Source organism: Spermophilus citellus (genome assembly GCF_964194105.1).
Source record: "Spermophilus citellus genome assembly, chromosome: 3".
In the NCBI taxonomy this organism is placed as follows: domain Eukaryota; kingdom Metazoa; phylum Chordata; class Mammalia; order Rodentia; family Sciuridae; genus Spermophilus; species Spermophilus citellus.
In genome coordinates, this window is record NC_138184.1 from 176,633,141 (window position 1) to 176,640,854 (window position 7,714).

Below are 7,714 nucleotides of genomic sequence, written 5' to 3' on the forward strand. Positions count from 1 at the left end.
TAACCAGAAGGCAGTAAGAGGCTTTACACTGGGAAAAATATGGTTAGATTAGCATTTTAAAAGATTATTCTGAGAGAAATTCAGACTTGTCTGTTACTATGTGCAGAATGTTATCTCCCACAGGATATACAAGGAACAGAACAAACTGGGTGGCAGGGGACAGAGTGGGAAGCAGAATTTTACTGTTGACTCTTTAATAACTCCTGATTCTGTAACATGGAAAAGCACATGTATTCCAAGGCTGGGAAAAGGAACAGGAAGTAGGCTATGGTAGAAGTCCAAGGTATGTGAAACATACTCAGGAACTAATTTAGTGATCAAAGAGGAGAGAAAAGGGGGAGGGATTGAGGAAAAGGAAAAAAATCTTCCCTCCTTGCTTGAAGATTCTGGATTGAGCAACTAAGTAAATGGAGATGATAATTACTGAAATTGGGAAGAGCTGAAAAGGGAGTTTGGGACACACAGCTCTGGAATTTCTGTTTAGAGTGGCTTATGGGTGACTAGCTAGTTGGAAGTAGAGGCTAAGAGAGATGTGTATTGAATGTGCATTTAATTTTTTTTCTGAGTGACTTTTTTTTATTGTTGGTTGTTCAAAACATTACATAGTTCTTGACATATCATATTTCACACTTTGATTCAAGTGGGTTATGAACTCCCATTTTTACCCCATATACAGATTGCAGAATCACATCAGTTACACTTCCATTGATTTACATATTGCCATACTAGTGTCTGTTGTATTCTGCTGCCTTTCCTATCCTCTACTATCCCCCCTCCCCTCCCCTCCCCTCCCCTCTTCTCTCTCTACCCCCTCTACTGTAATTCATTTCTCCCCCTTGTATTATTTTTCCTTTTCCCCTCACTTCCTCTTGTATGTAATTTTGTATAACCCTGAGGGTCTCCTTCCATTTCCATTTAAATAGCATTTATATCAGCAGGATAGGATTTATTATACTGCAGTAACCTAAAACACACACGTGTACACCATGCTTCCGAACTAAAAAAAGCAAAAACCTTAATGATCCATATAACAAAGATTTTTTTTTTCTTGCTCAAACTTTTCTGCAGGTCCAAGTGACTCTTAGGGATATTCTGTTACTTCACAGCATGCCTCAACATTCCAGGTTGTTTAGCTTTTAGACATCTACATAATCTCCTTGGTACAAAAGAAGGTGGGGTGGGTGGGAAAGTGGGGGAGGGGTAGAGGTTGGGGTTGGGGAGGTGAGAGAGTGGGGAGCTGCTTTAAAGAGTTCTGTCCAGAAGCAACATGTAACTTTCATTTATATTTCAGTGGCCAAAGTAAAGGAGGTGAATAAATATAATCCTTCCAAATGTCTAGGAAGGGAAAGAGAATTAAAAATATTGTGAACACAAATAAAGTTTGTCAATGACATTTTATCTATGTATCAAAGAATGGGGTAGGGGTTATGAGAAGACATGGCAACCTGCTGGTCAGTGTTGGGTTGTGTGTGTGCATACATGAGAATTCCAATTCTGAACATGTGCAACTCAAGATGCCCTAGAACAAATTAATTAATTAACTAATTTAAAAAAAATTCAAGATGCCTTTGCGCAAGTGAAGGTGTCAAATAAGCAGCTAAATCAAAAGCTCAGAAGACAGACAAGGACTGTAGATATAAACCTGGAAGATTAAAGCAAGTATCTGAAGTTGGATAGGAGTATGAAATCTAGTGATATATATTGGTGTGGTTAGGGGTAAGACTACTGAAAGTTGTGGAAGGCTGTATGTGGCTCTGTGATGGAGTGCTTGCCTATCCCACAAGGCTGTGGGTTCAATCCCTAGCACTGTAAAAAAGAGTGGGAGAGGAAAGACTGACATTAAAACTAAGGGAAAAGAGCTTTAAAAGCTATGTGTTTGGCTCTTATCAAAATAGCCTCCTCCACTTGGGCAAGGGATCCTTCTCCTGCCTCCTGATTCTTCCTTCTCTGCTGAATCATAACTGCTAGCACTTAAACATGGTGTATTAACATCTCCCATTTTATAAAGCAAGACTCACCTCTTCCCTTTTTTTAAAAAAAGAAGTTCTAATTAATTATACATGATAGCAGAATGCATTTTGATTCCTTGTACACAAATGGAGCACAACTTTTCACTTCTCTGGTTGTACACGATAGAGTCACACCATTTGTGCAATCATACATGTACCTAGGGTAATGATGACCTTCTCATTCTACCATCTTTCCCACCCCCATACCTTCTCCCTTCCCCTACTCCCATCTGTCCAATCCAAAGTTCCTCCATTCTTTCCCTGCCCCCACCCACTGTGGATCAACATCCACAGATCAGAGAAAATATCTGACATTTGGTTTGGGGGGATTGGCTTATTTCGCTTAGTATGATATTCTCCAACTCCATCCATTTAGCTGCAAATGCCATAATTGTAATCTCTTTTAATGCTGAGTAATATTCCATTGTGTACATACATATACTACAGTTTCTTTATCCATTCATCTTTTGAAGGGCATCTAGTTTGCTTCCACAGTTTAGCTATTGTGAATTGAGCTGCTATAAACATTGATGTGGCTGCATTACTATAATATGCTGATTTTTAGTCCTTTGGGTATAGACTGAGGGATAGTGGGGTCAAATGGTGGTTCCATTCCAACTTTTCTAAGGAAATCTGCATACTGCTTTCCAGAGTGGTGGCACCAATTTAAAGTGTCACCAGCAGTGTACCTTTTCCCCTGCATCCTTGCCAAACTTACTGTTGCTTGTATTCTTGATAACTGCCATTCTGATTAGAGTGTCACCTTTCCCTCTTGTTCTAACCACCATTATATCACAAAGTTTATGGCTATTTTTCCAATTCTTTCAACATTCCATATTCTTCAGTACCTTTGCACTAAACTCTTCTCACCACCTAGCTTCCCCTCCTACCCAGGTTGTACTGAAGATTAATTCTTTTTCATATTTCAGGTCTCAGATTAATATATATCATCTTCGTAAAGAGGCATTCTTTGATGATTCTATATAAACCAACTCGCCCTGCTCTATCACATCTCCCTGCTTTATTTACTTCACAGTATTTACAATGATCTGAAATCATTATTTGTTTACATGTAAACTATCAGTTTCACCCCACTAGAGAGCAAGCTCCAAGAGAATATAAGGAAAGCTTACTTGGGGCGGAAGATAAGGTTGGGAACCATAAAGAGTGGTTAGTTCCTCCCAAAGGGTCACCTTTTCGGCAATTTTAGGACAATATGTTGATAGGAAAATTGTTAATACTATGATGAAATAGCATTTGAGCAAGCAGTCAGAAAATCAGGTTGTGACAGCACAGTAGCCAAAGGGTAGTACTTGACCTACCAACCAACATTATAAGGCTCAGTATCCTACTTGTTTGGGCCCCAGGTCAGATAACCCTGCTGTTATAAGTTGACTACACCCTTAAGGCAGCACCTCATTTATCTGTACATCATAGTATACAGAACAGTGTTGAGTTAAGTGTTTAATGGTTACTGAATAAAGTTCTGTGAAGACAAAGGTTGTACAAAAATCTCTGGCATTCAGCAGGGTCTTCTCCAAATCATACCATACCATAGAATTTGGAGGAACAGATTTCTACAAAATGAAAGCCTCAGTTGTTTGTCTCACCATACTTGGATACAGAATCAGAGGGTTTCTCAGTTTGCTAACCCCGGCATCAAATAGGGTCTGGGAATCACAAACACAATATTTGACTTGTAAGGCGTGCTTTGGGTAATTATTATGGATTCAGTTCTTAGTTTGGAGGCCACAATATATTTATACTTATTTGAACACATTGTGTTATTATTATTTGTCTCATCATGACTCCCCAACTTTATTTATTTTTTGACTTTTTTTTTTAAAAAATAGACATTTTTTTTAGAAGTTTTATGTTCACAGGAAAATTGCAAGGAAGGTACAGAGACTTCCCACATAAGCCCTGCCCCCACAAGTGGACAGCCTACCCCTTAGCATCATCCCCACCAAAGGGTATATTTATTACAACTGATGAAACTACATTGACCCTTTATTATTGCCCCCATCCATGCTTTACCTTACGTTTCAGTATTAGTGGTGTACATTCACTCTATGGGTTTGGACAAATTTGAAATGACATATATTGACCGTTATAGTATCATACAGAATAGTTTCTTTTTTAAAAAAAATATTTGTTTTTGGTTGTTGATAGACGTTTATTTTATTCATTTATTTATATGTGGTGCTGAGGATCGAACCCAGTGCCTCACACGTGCTAGGCAAGTGCTCTACCACTGAGCCACAACCCTGGCCCTTATACAGAGTAGTTTCATTGCTATAAAAATCCTCTGTAGTTTGCCAGTTCATTCCTCCATTCTCTATTCTCACCTGTTTGTCCTGTCCTACCGCTTTGTGTTATCTTCTAGGAGTTTTGTAGTTTTGCATTTAGACCTGTGGCCCATTTTTAAATCATTTTTTAAATTATTTATTTTAATTAAGTATATATGACAGCAGAATGTGTTTTGATTCATTGTACACAAGTGCAACACAACTTTACATTTCTATAGTTGTATATGATGTAGCATCGCACTGTATTTGCAATCATACATGTACCTAGGGTAATGATGTCCATCTCATTCCACCATCTTTCCTGCCCCCATGTACTCTCCCTCCCCTTTGCCCAATCAAAATTCCTCCATTATGGGGCTGGGGTTGTGGCTCAGTGGTAGAGTGCTTGCCTAAAACGTGTGAGGCACTGGGTTTGATCCTCACCACCACATAAAAATAAAATAAAGATATTGTATCCACCTAAAACTAAAAAATAAATATTAAAAAAAATTTCTCCATTTTCCCCATGCCTCCCCTCTCCCCGTTGTGGATCAGCATCCACTATCAGAGAGAAAATTCCACCTTTGGCTTTTTGGAATTGGCTTACTCTGCTTAGCATGATATTCTCCAATTCCATTCATTTAGCTGCAAATGCCATAATTGTATTCTCTTTTAATGCTGAGTAATTCCATTGTGTACATATATCACAGTTTCTTTATCCATTCATCTATTGGAGGACATCTAGTTTGCTTCCAGAGTTTAGCTATTGTGAATTGAGCTGCTATGAACATTGATGTGGCTGTGTAACTATAGTATGCTGATTTTAAGTCCTATGGATATACACTGAGGAGTGGGATAGCTGAGTCAAAGCTATCTAAGTTTTCTAAGGAATCTTCATACTGCTTTCCAGATTGGTTGCATCAATTTGCAGTCCCACCAGCAATGTATGAGTATGTCTTTTCCCCCACATATTCACCCACATTTGTTGTTGTCTGTATTGTTGATAACTGCTACTTTGAGTGGCATTAAGATGAAATCTCAGAGTAGTTTTGATTTCTATATCTCTAATTACTGGAGATGTTGAACATTTTTTCATGTATTTGTTGATCGAATGTATATCTTCTGAGAAATGTCTGTTCAGCTCCTTAGCCCATTCATTGACTGGGTTATAGATTTAAAGATAAAAACCATATGATTATATCAATTGATACAGAGAAAGCATTTGACAAAATACAGCACCCTTTCATGTTTAAAACACTAGAAAAACTAGGGATAGTAGGGACAAACCTCAGAATTGTAAAAGCTATCCATGTTAAATCCAATGCCAACATCATTCTAAATGGAGAAAAATTGGAAGCATTTCCTCTAAAAACTGGAAGAAGACAGGGATGCCTTCTTTCATCACTTCTATTCAACATAGTCCTTGAAACTCTAGACAGAGCAATGAGATGAAAGAAATTAAAGGGACACGAATAGGAAAAGAAGAACTCAAACTATCATTATTTGCTGATGACATGATTCTATACTTAGAGGATCCAAAAACTCCACCAGAAAACTTCTAGAATTAATTAATGAATTCAACAAAGTAGCAGGATATAAAATCAACACTCATCAGTCAAATGCATTTCTATACATTAGTAATGAATCCTCTGAAAGAGAAATTAGGAAAACTACCCCATTCATAATAGCCTCAAAAAAAAAAAAAAAAAAGAAAAAGAAAAGAAAAGAAAAGAAAACTAAAATACTTGGGAATCAACTTAACAAAATAGGTTAAAAACCTCTACAATGAAAACTACAAAACACTAAAGAAAGAAATTGAAGAAGACCTTAGAAGATGGAAATATCTCCCATGCTCTTGGATGGGCAAAATTAATATTGTTAAAATGGCCATACTACCCAAAGTGCTATACAGATTCAATGGGATTCCAATTAAAATCCTAACATCATTTCTTATAGAAATAGAAAAAGCAATCATGAAATTCACTTGGAAAAATAAAAGACCTAGACTAGCCAAAGCAATCCTTAGCAAGAAGAGTGAAGCAGGAGGCATCACAATACCAGACCTTAAACTACACTACAAAGCTATAATAACAAAAAAGGCATGGTATTTGCACCCAAATAGACTTGAAGACCAGTGGTACAGAACAGAGGACACAGAGACAAACCCACATAAATACAGTTATCTCATAATAGACAAAGATACCAAAAACATATATTGGAGAAAAGATAGCTTCTTCAACAAATGGTGCTGGTAGAACTGGAAATCCATATGCAGCAAAATGAAAATAAACCCCTATCACACACAAAACTCAACTCAAAGTGGATCAAGGACCTAGGAATTGGTCCAGACCCTATGCCTAATAGAGGAAAAAGTAGGCCCAAATTTTCATCATGTGGGATTAGGTACCAACTTCCTTAACAAGACTCCTAAAGCACTAGAAATAAAATCAAGAATTAATAAATGGGATGGACTCACACTAAAAAGCTTCTTAGCAAAAGAAACAATCAATGAGGTGAACAGAGAGTCTACATTTTGGGAGCAAATTTTTGCTCCCCCACATGTCGGATAGAGCACTAATCTCTAGGATTTATAAAGAACTCAAAAATTTCCAAACTTTTGATGAAGTACAATATATTTGTAAGATTTTATTTACCCGTGACTGGTGCCACCTAGTGGGCATCATTTAAACAGTGTTGAGTCTAGAATTTTTATCTATTTGGCAATGTTGATGAAGATAGCCAAAATTCATTAAACGCTTATTTATGTTAGGCATTGTGTTAGGTGTAGCATTAATTTATTTAAATTTATTGACTAATTTAGTATCCAAAACAACATTATGGTGGTGGGAACAACTATCCCCATTTTACAGATAATGGAAACTAAGTCAAGAATTATCTAAGGTCACTCAGGAAGTAAATGGCAAGGATAAAATTCCAGAGCCCACTGCTATACTGCTATACTAAAACACTGGGTCACCTCTTCAATTAGAGAAATCAGTACAATATTGGGAGGTAAGTGGATGTTGATGGTGTGGTTCTGTACCCTGGAGATGCTTGAAGAAGAGTTAAGTACTAACAGGTTCCAAGGAAGCAGTTTGCCTATCTCCTGGGTCATTAAGAAGGAGCCAAGAAATGTCCTGCACTAAATCCTGGGTAGATAAGATTTGTTCTGAATTCCTCCGGTGATTCTGGGAAGGGTGAAGGTGGACTAGGTTATCAATTTTATTGTCTCTTATTGTAGCAGATAAGCAAACAGTAACAAATGTAGCAATAAATGGAAGAGCTGAAGTACAGTGAAGACTGATGCTCTCTTCCTACAGCAAACAAGAAAGTTCAGACTCTGTTCTGACAACGTGAAGCGCATACTCTTGATAAAAGGAGAGTATGTCATTTTCTTGCCTCCAAATGAGAAGTTCA